The sequence below is a fragment of the Chinchilla lanigera genome, unplaced genomic scaffold, assembly GCF_000276665.1.
Source record: "Chinchilla lanigera isolate Chin_1 unplaced genomic scaffold, ChiLan1.0 scaffold00056, whole genome shotgun sequence".
In the NCBI taxonomy this organism is placed as follows: Eukaryota; Metazoa; Chordata; class Mammalia; order Rodentia; family Chinchillidae; genus Chinchilla; species Chinchilla lanigera.
In genome coordinates this window covers 8,798,528-8,812,844 of record NW_004955457.1, presented here as the reverse complement: position 1 = coordinate 8,812,844, position 14,317 = coordinate 8,798,528, and the positions used below count along the sequence as shown (strand labels likewise).

Sequence of the window (14,317 nt, the reverse complement as noted above, 5' to 3'; positions counted from 1 at the left end):
GATGGCCGCCGCATGGGCACACTCCAGATGGCACAGACGAATGCACCAAAGGGGCATCAGGGACACGAGAGTCCTTTCCCAATAGTGTGGAAACCTTAAGGATTTCTTTTTTTCTTTTTTTTTTTTTTTTTATTTTTTTGGTTTTTCTCACTATGTAGTTCAGATTGGCTTTTCTCCGGTACCGGGAACCGAACTCACGACCTTGCGCTTGCCAGGCAGGCGCTTTGCCGCTGAGCTAAATCCCCAGCCCCCTAAATCCCCAGCCCCCTAAATCCCCAGCCCCCTAAATCCCCAGCCCCCGCTTAAGGATTTCTGAAAAACAATGCTGAATTTAGAGAATAAACCTACTTTCCTTTTCCAGACCTGCACCTGGAATGGAATGAAAAGGAGAAACAAAATCCAAGAGTCTTCAGCGCTAATGAGGTTGGCGGCGTGGGAGCAAGCTCAGAGCGATCCAAGGGGAACCAAGCGATTTTGGTGCTTCCCAGACCTCGTTCTTGCCTCCTCTCCTTGCCGGTGTGGCCAGCGTCAAAGGACAGTTTGCAGCACTGCGCATCTCCTCGCTAATGTGTCAGTGTGTGCCCAGCTTCTGTTCTCTTCCTCAGGCTGTTTTTTTATAACCCTGCTATTAAAGTCATGGCAAAATGGCTGTAGAAGAACCTACTGTCAGATGAGGACACTAAGTCAATTCCTATCCAGCACATGGATGAGAGAAAAGAAAAATGGAAGGAGAAGGGGAAGGGGAAGAAGAAACTTTTAATCAAGTTTCTTGTTCTTATCAACACCTTATGGGGTTCTTTTTCTCCCTCTCTCCCTCCCTCTCTCTCTCTCTTTTTTATTTGTCTTTTTGAGACAGGGTCTCAGTATACAGTTTAGGCTGGCCTTGAACTCACTTTGTAGCCCAGGCTGGTCTCGAACTTGCAATGATCCTCCTGCCTCAGCCTCCTGAGTGCTGGGACTGCAGTCGTGTGCCACCACATCCAGTTGGTGCGTACTCTCTCTCTCTCTCTCTCACTCACTGAGGATTAACCTTTGTGCTCAGTTACACCCCAGCCCTTCTCACAGGCGTGCAAGTGGAGGGTACGAGGCAGTCTTCAGGAACATTGTGATGTTCTCTTTGTAGAGGACGTCTCGCCTTACTTTTGGTGACTGAAGTTTTCGGTACTCTGGACTTTGGCCTCAATCACTGTATCCTAGTCCTGACATGTCATGATCCTTGACCTCATTCAAGTGCCTGAGCGGCTGGCTGTGTTGAAAGAGCCCTGGCATGCAGCAGAAATGGCTCTAGTGTTGACTTCTCCATGCTACCAGCTGTGGGACCTGCATGATGTAATTTCCCACTGTGGGAAAATCACAGTTTTCAAGGCTGGCCTGGCACATTAGTGAGACACCGCTCAGATCAATCAATCAACCGATCAATCACTCAATAATGAAAAGGGTTGGGGATGTAGCTCAGTGAAAGGCCATGATTTCAACCCCCAACAGTGCATGAAAAACAAAAACACACAAAAAAGAAAAGAAAACAAAGAAAAGAAAAACCAAAACAAAAAGAGAGAAAAAAAAAAAAAAAAAGGAAGAAGAATATACTGTACAGGTGAAAATGATGCCTGAAGGGGCTGGGGATTTAGCTCAGCAGCACAGCGCCTGCGTGGGAAGCAGAAGGTCGTGAGTTCGATTGCTGGTACTGGAAAAAAACCAAAAATTTTAAAAAAAGAAAAAGAAAAAAAAGGAAAATGATGCCAGAATTCCAGAAACGCTCAGTGTGCACCAGCAGCCCAACAACAGGGGAAGAAATTCTGTATGTGTTGTTTGATGAAAGGAGAAGCCGCCAGGCTACAGGGGACGGCAGGCTTTTGGTAGGCTGCTAAGTGGATCTCCTGCCAGTGTCACTGGCGCATCCATGAGTACAAACTGGTCACATACCGGCGCTGGATAGAGAAGGAGCAACACCTCGCTGCAGGGGCCGGCCCGGAGCTTGCAACCCAAGACAGGAAGCTTTAAGCACAGTGGCACTGGAACTGCAGAGCTTAGCCGCCAACAGCAGCATTAAGGAGCCCAGAGGAACCTGGGATTCTGTGTGAGGAGGGGGAGATAATCTCCTGGATGAACTCAAGAGCACTGTACCCTTGCGCTCACATTTTTGGCTGGATTTGGTGATATACTAAATCATGCATGAAGTTGCTGTTTATTCTCCAAATGCCACAGCCACGTCCAGCTTCACAGATTTTGTGGAAATGCATCACAGAAAAGACTGAAAGGAGAACCAAATCATGTATTCCACAAACATGATTGAGTTCTGAATATAAAAGATTTCAGTTAACTAAAAGACAAGAAGAGCAATGTAAAATTCTATTCCAGAGGGCACTGCCATAGAGACTTAAGAATGACAGAATGGCCAATGCTGAATCCATTCTAAAAATTAGTTTTCAAAATGACAGAGTGAGCCAGGTGTGGTGGGAGACACCCAGCACTCAGGAGGCTGAGGCAGGAAGATCACTGCGAGTTAGAGGCCAGCCTGGGCTATGTAGTAAAACTGTGTCTCAAACAAAACAAAACAAAACAAAACAAAACAAAACAAAACAAAACATCCCACTCTACTACCATGGCCAAAGCATCGTACCAGAGCAATATATGCACACCCATGTTTATAGCAATACAGTTCATAATAGCTAAATCTTTGAAACAGCCCAAATATCCATCAGCTGATGAACAGATGAAGATGGTGTGGGTTTTTATATATATTTATATATACAATGGAGTACTACTCTGCTATATTTATTTATTTATTTATTTATGGTTTTTTTCCGGTACCGGAAATCAAACTCACGCCCTCGTGCTTGCCAGTGAGGCACTGTGTTGCTGAGCTAAATCCCCAGCCACATTTATTTATTTATTTGTACTCTGCTATAAAGAAGGATAAACTTGAGACATTTCTAGGTAAATGAATTCACCTAGAGGTCATACCCTTAAGTGAAATAAACTGGACACGCCTTTTTTTTGTCTCTTTGAGACAGAGTCCCTCTATGCGGTTCTGGCTGGCCTTGAGCTCACTTTGTAGCCCAGGCTGGTCTTGAACTTGAAACGATACTCCTGCCTCTGCCTCCCGAGTGCTGGGCTTACAGGTGTGTGCCACCATGTCAGGTTTGGACACACGTTTAAATATACCATTGTTTCTCAGGTATGAGAAACCAAAATTGCAAATAAGGACCAAGATGTATAATATGTATTGGGAAATAGGAAGAAAATGTTTAAATGGGAAGGGGAACAAGAGAGGAGGGGGAAAGGAAGGGAAAAAAGGAATAGAGGAACATAGAAACACAGCTGTTGCTTTGTTTTGTTTTTCGTCTTTCTGAGACAGGGTCTCCCTGTGCAGGTCAGGCTGGCCTTGAGCTCACTTTGTAGCCCAGGCTGGTCTTGAACTTGCAACTATCCTCCTGCCTCAGCCTCCCGAGTGCTGGGAATACAGATGTGTGCTACCATGCCTAGCCACAGGCATTATTTTAAAAACCTCTCTCCTGGGTACAGCTGACTCCAGAACTGCTCATGTGCTCATCTTGCAGAAAGACTCTTATGTCTAATGCATTCTTGCTGGGCACTGTGGTGCACATCTGTAATCCCAGCACCTGGGAGGCTGAGGCAGGAGGATCGCTGTGAGTTTGAGACCAGCCTGGCCTACAAAGTGAGCTCAAGGACAGTCTGCATTGCATAGTGAGACCCTGTCTCAAAAAGAGAAAAAAAAAAAAAAGAAAAGAAAACCTCCACAAACAGAAAGATATACTCCCTCCTTTATTCCTACCACAGGAAACTGAATTCAATGGTTTTTATACTTCATTTGAGCATAGTAAAATCTTGTTGCCTTTTTTCTCCCCGAAGAAATATTTTATTCAAATATGTGAGGTTGTGAGTGAAGCTGACCTATGTAACCACCCAGCCCTCAGGGATTTCTTCCCTCTAAAATACAAGTCGCACCCTAGTGAGTCACATTTCATAAAATGCAACATCTGGGAAAGCAGTATAAACAGTGACATGCCCCAAACAGCTGTGGATCTTTAGAAGAAACAGAGTCTCCACTTTCCAGCTAGTTCTTTAGAGTTCAGAGCCCATATCCTTTTGCTTTTCTTCTGTATCTTGGGGCCGGGGGTGGGGTGGGACACAGAGGCGGCAGAAAAGCAAAGGAGCCTGGCTCAATATTCAATAGGAAAATACAGGAATGATATTTAGATGAGTTTTACAAGTTTTTAAATTCTTAGCTGAGAGCAAGAACCACTTGCTTGTTTTGTTTTTTTGTTTGTTTTTTGTCTTTTTGAGACAGGGTTTCACTATGCAGTTCAGTCTGCCTTCAAATTTACTTTGTACCCCAGGCTGGCCTGGAACTCGCAAAAATCCTCCTGCCTCAGCCTCCTAAGTGCTGGGATTACAGGCGTGCACCACCACAACAGGCCAAAAGAAGCACTTCTAAAACCACTTGACAATAATGTTTTGCAAATTTTTCTCTGGACACAATGTATCGTTTAGTTCCTGACTAGGAATTTGGCAGGAAGTCACTAACAAACCACTTGACACCAGAAAATCTTTTTCAAGATTCTCCTTTTATGATAGTTTGATATACTTCTCTGCTTATCAATAATTTTTCTCAAAGGCAAAATCTTAACATCATCTTAATCCCAGAGGCTGACTGCCTGAGAGCTGTTGATACCCATGGAACTGCTTGTTCAGAGAAATGATGGCAGAGTTATTCCACCTGGGAAGAGTTGTACTGCAGTCAGAGTTGACTGGTTGAGTAATCCAGCACCACAAGCTCTAGATCCAGCCGCCTCTGAACTGCCCCCCAGGACCACATGAGGCTTTGGGGGACATCTGCACACAACCATAACACTTGCATTAAATTAAAGGTAAGAAAGTTCTGAAGCCCCAGGGCCATGCCCGGCGGGGAGACAGAGCTAAGCAGGACCGAGGGCTCAGACACAGGAACCTTCAGGCCGCCCTCACAGGGAGCTGCAGGTGCAGCAGAGATGCAGAGTTCCACCCGGCCTTTTTTATTCCGGTGACAGGAATGGAACTCTGGACCAAGCGCTGTGCCGCTGAGACACATTCCCGAACTTTTGGTTTCCATTTTCGAAGCAACATACCATCCGGCCAGGCAGCCACACACGGACCAACGCAAGCAGAGCAGGAAAGAGAGACACCAACTTTTTGGGTCCAATCACAGAAAATCAATAAAGCCGGGGGGGGGGGGGAGCAAGTTTGAACTCTACGGTTTTTATCAGCAGCACCCGAAATAGTTCTCTAAAATCGATTTGGGCAGCCCGCGTGAAGATGCACGTACTATTGGCCATTAATGCTTGAGCAGCGAGAGGCAAGGGTCCCTGCACCAAGGGCTGCGGGCTCAGGTCTTCATAAGGTTCGAGCCGCTCTGAGGAGGTGCGGTTTCCCCAGCAGAGCTTGGTTTCTGATTCATCCGTGTGAGCTGTTTTCATGCTTTTGTGTCTCCCAGGTCCGTCCAGGTCTCTAAACTTTCTGTATCTCTAGGTGCTTGTATTTCTTACTGTCTCATCCACGGATACAACTTCCTTCTCACCCAAACGCGAGAGTTCTTAGGAAGCATGAAATCCACGAGTCCCTCTTCTTCCTATTTTTCTGAAAGGATTAAAGGAATGCTGAGCCCTATTAAAGCCCCCTCACTCCAAAGAGATGAGCCAAACCTCCTCAGCCACTTCATTAGAACATGACTTTTGGTCTCAATTCAGGGTAAATGCAGAGGATCGTCAAAAAATATTAACAACGGGTAACGAGCACGTTGAAAACTGTGGTGAGTATGGAGAAACACCCCTTGGAAAATTTCATCTCTGTGACCCTGTTCCTACCCTCTCTTTTATTTACTTATTTATTGGTCCAGCAATCGAACTCAGGACCTGTGCTTCCTTCCTATGCAGGCGCCGTGACGCTGAGCTATATCCGCTGCCCGAGCTTGCTTGGTTTTGTTTTGCTTGTGAAGCAGGTTTTCTCTGTACAACCCAGTGTGACCTCAAATTGGGTCCTTATGTCTTGTTGACCTTGAATGAGAAGTCCTCCTTCCTCAGCCTTCCCAGAGCAGGAAGCCCTCCTATTGCAGGTGCATCCCACAGTCCTCTGGTGCGCAACAGGGGTCCCGGTAGAACCGCGTGGGGCCTGGATCTCCCAGTGCCCACGCTGCTGCCCCCTCAGTGTCTGGCGGACAATCCAATTGGAAAACTCCAGCCCACGAGCAGGGAGGAGAGATGCACTTCCGACCTCACAGCTTACTCTCCCAAGCGGGGCACACCTTCCGGAAATGGCCGGCCAGAACTAAAACTGTCCCTGGGTGCTCGCGCTTTTATTCCTGATTTTGGATACAAAATTTCCCGGCTCCTGCTAAGGCCTTCCTGTTCTCCGCAGACCCACTTTCTCTCTTCGGAGCTTCGCAGTCTGCTCAAGCTTTGTGCCCGTAAATATGCCGTGTGCCTCTCTGGTCCTAGGACATACGTTTTCTTTCTCCCTGCAAAAATACCGAGTTGCCATGACCCTGCGCGGCAGCGTCGAAATATCTACATGGCCCTACATCGTCGATGAAAGTTTTTCTTTCTTTCTTTCTTTCTTTCTTTCTTTCTTTCTTTCTTTCTTTCTTTCTTTCTTTCTTTCTTTCTTAATGTTGAAGCTGTTGTCTTGGATGGGGTCCAGCTTGCATCTTCCTGCCTGAGTCTCTCAGAGTCGGGTTCCGGGGCGCAGGTCTTGCGCTGTCGCCGTATTAGGCAGTCATCAGTGTTCACAGCCCCACCTTGGGTTGAGGCACTTAAATTTCTACTGGCGGAGACTGTCCGGGTCAGACCGCCCGCAGCGTGCCCGCTCCCTGAGGACTAGGGTTGATCATAAAAGCCGAGTGACTCTACGCTGCAGCATCGGGTCTCGAGCTGGCGCGCAGAACATTGAGCGCAGTGGAGTCCACTTTGCCAGCACTCCCAGGTGAGCAAGGCGTGGGACCGAGGTGGACGGGTGGCCCCAGGAGATCCCACACGGCCTCGCAACCGTGGAGGGCAGAGGTGACCGTGCCATGTATTTGTAAGACACAGATGCACAGGAGGTTTGTACAAATGCATGGGGGACACAACCACCACGCGGAGCAGAGAGAATGCCCAGGACGCTGAGGACGGGGACAGGCGGTTTCCCTAGCAGCGCTCGGTGTTTGATGCATCCATGTGAGCTGCTTCCGTGCTTTTGTGTCTCCCACTTCCGTCTAGGTCTTTAAACTTTCTATATCTCTAGGCGCTTGTATTTCCTACTGTCTCATCTATGGCTACAACTTCCCACTCATCCAAACACGAGAGTCCTTAGGTAGCATGAAATACAGGAGTCTGTATGTTCCTACGTTTCTAAAAGGCATTACAAGAATGCTGAGCCCTAGGAAAGCCAACTCCCTCCTGAGAGAAGGGCCAAACCTGTCCGGCCACTTCATCAGTACACGGCTTTTGGAGCCCAGTGTGGTGGTGCACACCTGTAATCCCAGCACTCCTCACACTGAGGCAGGAGGACCCTGGGGTGGAGATCTTGCCTCAAAAAGACAAAAAAGGAAAACAAACAAACAAACAAACAAAAAAATGAAGAAGAAGAACGGGACTTTTGGTCTCATTTCAGAGGAAAGAAGGAGGTTTTTTGAAAAACTGTTAACAACAGCTAACAAGCTCTTTCCAATCGGTATGGAGAAACTCTCCCTCAACATTTTAATTCTCTGTCCCTTGTTCCTCCTTTCTCTTTTATTTATTTACTTATTAGTATGGGGAATTGAACTCAGGAGCTTGTATGTGCTAGGTAGGCGTAATCCCCTGAGGTACATCCCTAGTCTTCCCTTCTCTACTATACCAAATCAAAGCTACGAAATCAAGCCGGGCAAAGGGCACCTCCAACCCACGTACCTGGACGGATGAGGCCCGATGATCGAAATTTGAGACCCATCTGAATGATTTAATGATACCCTATAGCTCAGCAGCAGAGCACGCCTGGATTCAATACACTGTACCAAGAAATAAACACACAAATGAATAAATACGTTTAAATAAATAGTTCACCTCTGCCAAAACTGTAACAGAGTTCGGTTCATGCCCCTACTCTCAGTAGTTTCTGAACCAAATCTGTTTTCATGGCTTTAACTACCATCCTATATTTCTTTTGCGGGGGGGATTATTTGTAGTCTTGTCTGTTGGTTCAGTTCAGTTTTGCTTGTGAAGCAGGGTCTCTCCATATAACCTAACCTTGCCTCAAAATTTGGTAGCTAGCTCCTGCTGACCTCGAACTTCCCAGATTAGGAAGCTTTCCCACCACAGCTGCACAACCTGTGCCACATGCACAGCACCCTGTTTATCCCCACCGTCAAGAGCTGCGCAACGGGATCTTCTTAGAACCCCTCTGGGCCTGTGAATCCTGGCGCCCACGCGGCTGCGCACTCCGCTTCCATTCACTGGGCCGCGGGTTCCATCCCTAGCACAACCAAAAAAGAGAACTAACTGTGTAAACGTTGTATTGTCTCCCTGGTGTGAGAAACTGAAAAAGTATATAAGGTTTAAAATGTGTAATACATATTGTCAAATGGGAAGAAATTTATCAAAAAAGAAAAAGGAACCAGGATGGGTGAAAGGAAGAAAGGGAAAAGGAGAAAAATTCAAGTGCTTTATTTTATTAATGGCTTTCAGTTCATAGAAAAGGAAGGTTTGCGATAATATCCATTGGAGAATTTTTTAAGCCCATGTCTTGTACTCTGAGTAACTACTTTAAAGATAATAATATGCAATGTATTAACTCTTGTTATTCTCCTATCATCTGGTTTTGAAATTTTGTTTTACCTGTGCGCTTTTTTTTTGTGGGGGGGGCTTTTTGAGACAGGGTCTTGCTATGCAGTTCAGGCTGTACTTTGGCTCATTTTATAGCCCATGCTGGCTTTGAAGTTGCAGTGATCCTCTTGCCTCAGCCTCCCAAGTGCAGGGATAACAGGCGTGTACCACCATAACCAGCATTACCTCTTCTCAATAAAATCAAGAAAAAGAGAAGCTCCTCCAGGGAATCACTGTCCCCTACTTACCCCTAAAATCCACGCACAGCAGCCTACTCCTAGCTTTGGAACAAACAGGATACAGAGGCCCAAGGCAGAAACCTATCCGCATGGTACCCTTGAAAACAAGTGCTGTTCAGAATCCAAGGGAGTTGGGTACTTTAATCCAAGCATGGGGGTGCACACCTGTTATCCTAGAACTCTGGGTGCCTGAGGCAGGAGGACTACACATTTCAGCCCACCCTGGACAATTTAACAACTTAGTGAGAACCTCTGTCAAAATTTAAAACAAAATGAACAAATAAAAATATATATATGTATAGGTAAGAAGCAGTGGGAAATGAAGTTCAATACCAGTGCAAACAGCCCGGGTTCAATTCCAGTGTCGGGGGTAAGCGGTCACTGGCATCAGTGTCAAGTAGAGTGCGCCCTTCAATATGCTGGTGTATCTCTTCTTCTAAGTTTATCTGCAGTTAAAGGTGTCTCACGTTGACCCTGCTTGAGAAGTTCATGATTTCTCTAAGAAAGAACCTCAGTACTCTTTCCTCTTCAGGATCTGGGCAATTTGGACCCTGTGTAATTTTTCTGCACGACATTAGCAAGTGTATGGATCAGAGAGAACCTGCGATTTTGGAGGCTCATATGAGTTACAGTTTTCTGGTTTTTATTTGCTTTGTTGCAACACCATAAGCCTGCTTCCAAATTTGCCTATTTGTTGAGAGCCGTGATAGTTTGCAGACTCCGGAGCAACTCTAAATCGGTGATTCTCCTTCCCCTTTCCTCTCTGGGTTAGAAGTCCTTGGTGATGGTTTGTAAACTTGACCTCAGAAGGGGAAACAGCACCGAAGTCCTTTCTTAGAGAAATCAGACTCTCCTCCAATAAGTTAAATGCCAAACGTCTTTCACTGCCGCTGAACTTGGAAAAAGAGCCCTCAGCGTTGAAGGACAAATATCTGCTTGACACGGATACTGGTGTGGAATTGGCTTGTTTTTTTATTAGTACTGGGAATTGAACCCAGAACATTTGCACTGGCACCAAGCTACATCTGCAGGACTTTAAAAAACAAACAAACAAACAAAAACTTTTAACTTTGAGAGAAGTTCCTACTCAGTTGTTCAGCTGCGTGGGCTGGGTTTGAATTTATGATCCTCCTGCCTCAGCCTCCCAGAGAGCCAGGGTTACAGTCATGCACCCTCCATGCCTGGTTTGAAGCACCCAGCTATCCTGTGCTCCTCGTCAACACCCCTTGTTTTCAAAGGTCACAGTGGGGTGGGTTCAGTCCTTCACCTCAGGATCTGCCACTTCCCAAGCCTCTTAAACAGTTGGGGACTCAAAGCTCCTGCAGCTCCCTTCTCAGTTCGCCGCTGCCACAGATCTGTCACAGGGATGTGCTCAGCACTGGAGACCTCCGACTTCATCTGCCCAGCAGCCTCCTCTCCAGCACAGTTCTGTCCCGAATCACTTTGCCACTTCCCTGCGTTCCTCTTTACCCACAAAACGGGCGCCTACCCACAAAGTATTCCAGTGAACACTTAGAGAAAATTCTGCTTTGTTGGCAAGGAATTCTGAAACAGGCAGTATCTGACGTGTGGTGCTCTTTATTTTTATTTTTATTTCTTTGTCTTCTTGAGACAGGGTCTCACTATGCAGTTCAGGCTGCCTTTGAGTTCACTTTGTAGCCCAGGCTGGTCTCAAACTCCCAAAGATCCTCCTGCCTCAGCCTCCTGAGTACTGAGATTACAGGCATGCACCACACCTGGCATGAGTGGTGCTCTTAACATTCGTGCACTCTGAGGAAAAAGAAGGAGATGCCCCTGCCTGAAAGGACCAGGAGCAATGCAGGGAATTTGGCTGGCAGGCGATTTCAATAAGCCAAAAAGACTTGCTGCCCACCCCTTGCCCCTGGGCTCACATCTTTGCACATCCAAATTGTTCCCACATTTGTGCTGGCAGACACATAGCCTAGCTTCAAGAAGGGTCTCTCTCCTAGGGCACAATAAACATATATGAAATTCCACAGCTCTGGAGGCTGAGGCAGGAGGATCGCACATTTGAGCCCAGCACGGATAACTTCACAGCTTAGCAAGACACTGTCCCAAACATCAAATAAAAAAACTTTAAAAACTAAAAGGGCTGGCCATGTAGCTGGGTGGTAGAATACTTTTTTACCATGTACATGACTCAGGTTCAATCCCCAGCACTGCAATAGTAATAATAACAGTAAAAACAATCCTAACAACACATACATTCAAAAGAGGAAGGGTCTCTGAGCTCCAAGCCCCCATAAGCATCAGCACTCTCCTTCCTGAGGACACACACCCAACAGGAAAGTCAGCTTAGTGCAGGGCTGTGAACAGAAGTGCGAGTCCATCCAGGAGGTTCTCAGCTAAATCTGCTCCTACAGCAATGGACATGAAGCCCTGTCAAGAAAGGCAAATAAAAGGATGCATCTGCAGACAATGATCAGCACTTGCCTAACACAAGTGAGGCTCTAAATTCGATCTCCAGTGTGTGTGTGGGAGACCATTTATGTGAAGAAAATAAACTAAAAGTGAGGAAGACTGGTCTGGGCGAAGGTGGCAGAAATAAGTCAGGGGTAGGGCCGGGGATATATCTTAGTGGTGTAATCGCCTGCCCGGCAAGTGCAAGGTCCTGAGTTCAAGTACTGGTTCAAAAAAAAAAAAGAAACAAGCCAGGGCTTTTGAAGACCAAGTGGGTGCCATGTGGAATTGCTGCTTATGCAAAGCGGACGATTATTTTTATCAAGTATTTTATACATCCACAAGTGGGTCTGGTAACATTTTTAAGATGGAGGGATCCCTACCTCGCTCAGTTTTTCAAGTGTAAATAAGTTCCCCTACCCTACTACCAGAAGATTGAACTCAGGGAGTTCAAGCACTGAGCTATGTCCTCTGTTCTTTTTTTCTTTCATTTTCTTCAATTGTTGTTTCAAGGCAGTCTTGAGGAGTGGCTCAGGCTGATGCAAGCTCGCTGTCCCTTCTGACTTAACCTCTGGAATGCCGGGCTGATTGACAGGTGTGTGTCACTGAGTCTGCACCAGACATGTTATTTACAAAACGAAATCAACATTTTGGTACAATCGGAAAATAGTAGGCTAGTAAATGATGGGGGCCGGGTTCTCCTTACCGCTGAGCACGGACAAAACGAAATCAACATTTTGGTACAATCGGAAAATGGTAGGCTAGTAAATGATGGGGGCCGGGTTCTCCTTACCGCTGAGCACGGTGGGCAGAGGTGACTGTGCAGTGCTTTTGTAAGACACAGATGCGTGGGAGATTTGTGCAGCTGTGTGGTGGACACAACCACAACGTGGAGCAGAGAGGATGCCCAGGACACTGAGGAGGGTGCAAAGTGGTTTCCCCAGGAGAGCTCGGTGCGGATGCATCCCTGTGAGCTGTTTTCTTGCTTTTGTGTCTCCCACGTCCGTCCAGGTCTCTAAACTTTGTATCTTCAGGTGCTTGTATTTCCTACTGTCTCATCCACAGATACAACTTCCCTTTCATCCAAACGCGGGAGTCCTTAGGTAGCATGAAACCACGTGTCCCTCTGTCTTTTCCTATTATTTCTGAAGGGGTTAAAGGAATGCTGAGCCCTAGGAAAGTTTCCTCCCTCCTAAGAGAATGTGAATACTGTTATTATTACTATTGTGAATGTGAATACTGTTATTATTACTATTGCCTTACCTGTCCAGCCACTTCAGTAGAACACCACTTTTAGAACCCAGTGTGGTGGCGCACCAGTAATCCCAGCACTTGGGAAGCTGAGTCCAGGAGGATCCTTGAAAGTTCCACACTAGCCAGGGATATAAAGTGAGCTCAAGGCTGGCTTGAGGTGCAGAGCAAGACTCTGTCTCAAAAGGCAAAAAACAAAACAAAACAAAACAAAACAAGATTTTGATCTCATTGCAGGTGAAAGGGGGAGCTTTTTCAAAAACTATTAACAGTTAAGAAGCCCAAGGGGCTGGGGATTTAGCTCAGTGGCAAAGCACCTGCCTGGCAAGCGGAAGGTCGTGAGTTCGGTTCCCGGTACCGGAGAAAAACTAAAAAAAAAAAAAACAAAAAACCAGTTAAGAAGCCCTTCACACTGATATGGAGATACTTCCCCTCAACAATTTTATTCTCTGACGCTTATTCCTCCCTTCTCTTTTATTTATTTACTCATTGGTATGGGGAATTGAACTCAGGACCATGTGTTTGTAAGGTAGACCATGTGCTATCCCCTGAGCTACATCCCCGGCTCCTCCCTTCTCTACTATACCTAATCAAATCTACCAAATCAAGCTGGGACAGGGCACCGCTAGCCCTAGTCCCTGGACGGACTAGGCTGGAGGATCGAAATTTCAGTCCCAACTGTACTATTTAATGATACCCTATAGCCGAGCGACCGAGCACGCCTGGATTCAATCCCCAGCACCAAGAAATAAATATATTTAAATAAACAATTCATCTCCGCCCGAACTGTAACAGCGTTCTGCTCGGGCCCCTACCCTCAGCAGTTTCTGAACCAAATCAGTCTTCAAGACTTTAACCACCATCCTATCTTTTTTTGTTGGGGGGGGGTATTATTTGTAGTAGCCTCTGTTGGTTTGGTTCGGTTTTGCTTGTGAAGCAAGCAAATCTCTTGCTTATGTCGCTCTCTATAACCTAACCTTGCCTCAAAATTTGGTAGTTAGCTCGTGCTGGCTTTGAGCTCGAAATCCCGCAGCCTCACGCTTCCCACTGCAGCTGCACCACTTGTGCCATATGCGCAGCGCCCTGTTCATCCACCGTCACGTGCTGCGCTATGGGGTCTCCATGGAGCTGCTTCCGACCTGCGAACCCCGGGATCCACGCGGCTGCGCAGTCCGCTTCTGGTAGAGAATCCGGCTCCCAGGCCACGGCGGTGCAAGACACCTGCCTGCCAGTGGTGAGGACGGACTCTGCTTCCCACCTCACACTGTCCTCGCCAAGGGGCGCACAGCTTCCGGAAAGCACTGGCCTGGGCTAAAGCTACCCCTGGGCGCTTCCGCTTTACACGGGATTCATTCCGGAGCCCGGGCTGAAGGTTTTTCTGGCTCTTGCTAAGGCCTTCCTCTTCTCTGCAGAACCACTTCTCTTGGGAGCTTCACAGTCTGCTCAGGCTCTGTCCCCACAAATACCCGTGTGCCTCTCCGGTCCTAGAATGTTCATTTTCTTTCTCTCTGAAAAACGCCGTGTTGCAGTTACCCTTCGGGGCACCACTGAAGTATCTACATCGTGAAG

The 14,317-nt window shown here is 46.8% G+C and overlaps 1 protein-coding gene across 4 annotated transcripts in view; it reads right to left on the bottom strand.

Moving 5' to 3' along the window:
- Gpr1 (G protein-coupled receptor 1) overlaps positions 1-14,317 on the bottom strand; it is a 56,922-nt gene that overhangs the window by 18,999 nt on the left and 23,606 nt on the right. The window contains exons 1-2 of one of the 4 annotated variants that reach the window (XM_013520684.1): positions 12,761-12,993; positions 7,926-8,023 (exon numbers count right to left, since the gene is read on the bottom strand). The exons of 1 other annotated variant lie outside the window; for it this stretch is intronic. The gene's annotated coding sequence lies outside the window, so the exon portion shown is untranslated. Of the gene's footprint in view, positions 1-7,925; positions 8,024-12,760; positions 12,994-13,083; positions 13,117-14,317 lie in introns of those variants that run through there. 2 more of the 4 variants (XM_013520685.1, XR_001236393.1) reach the window with 2 other exon arrangements.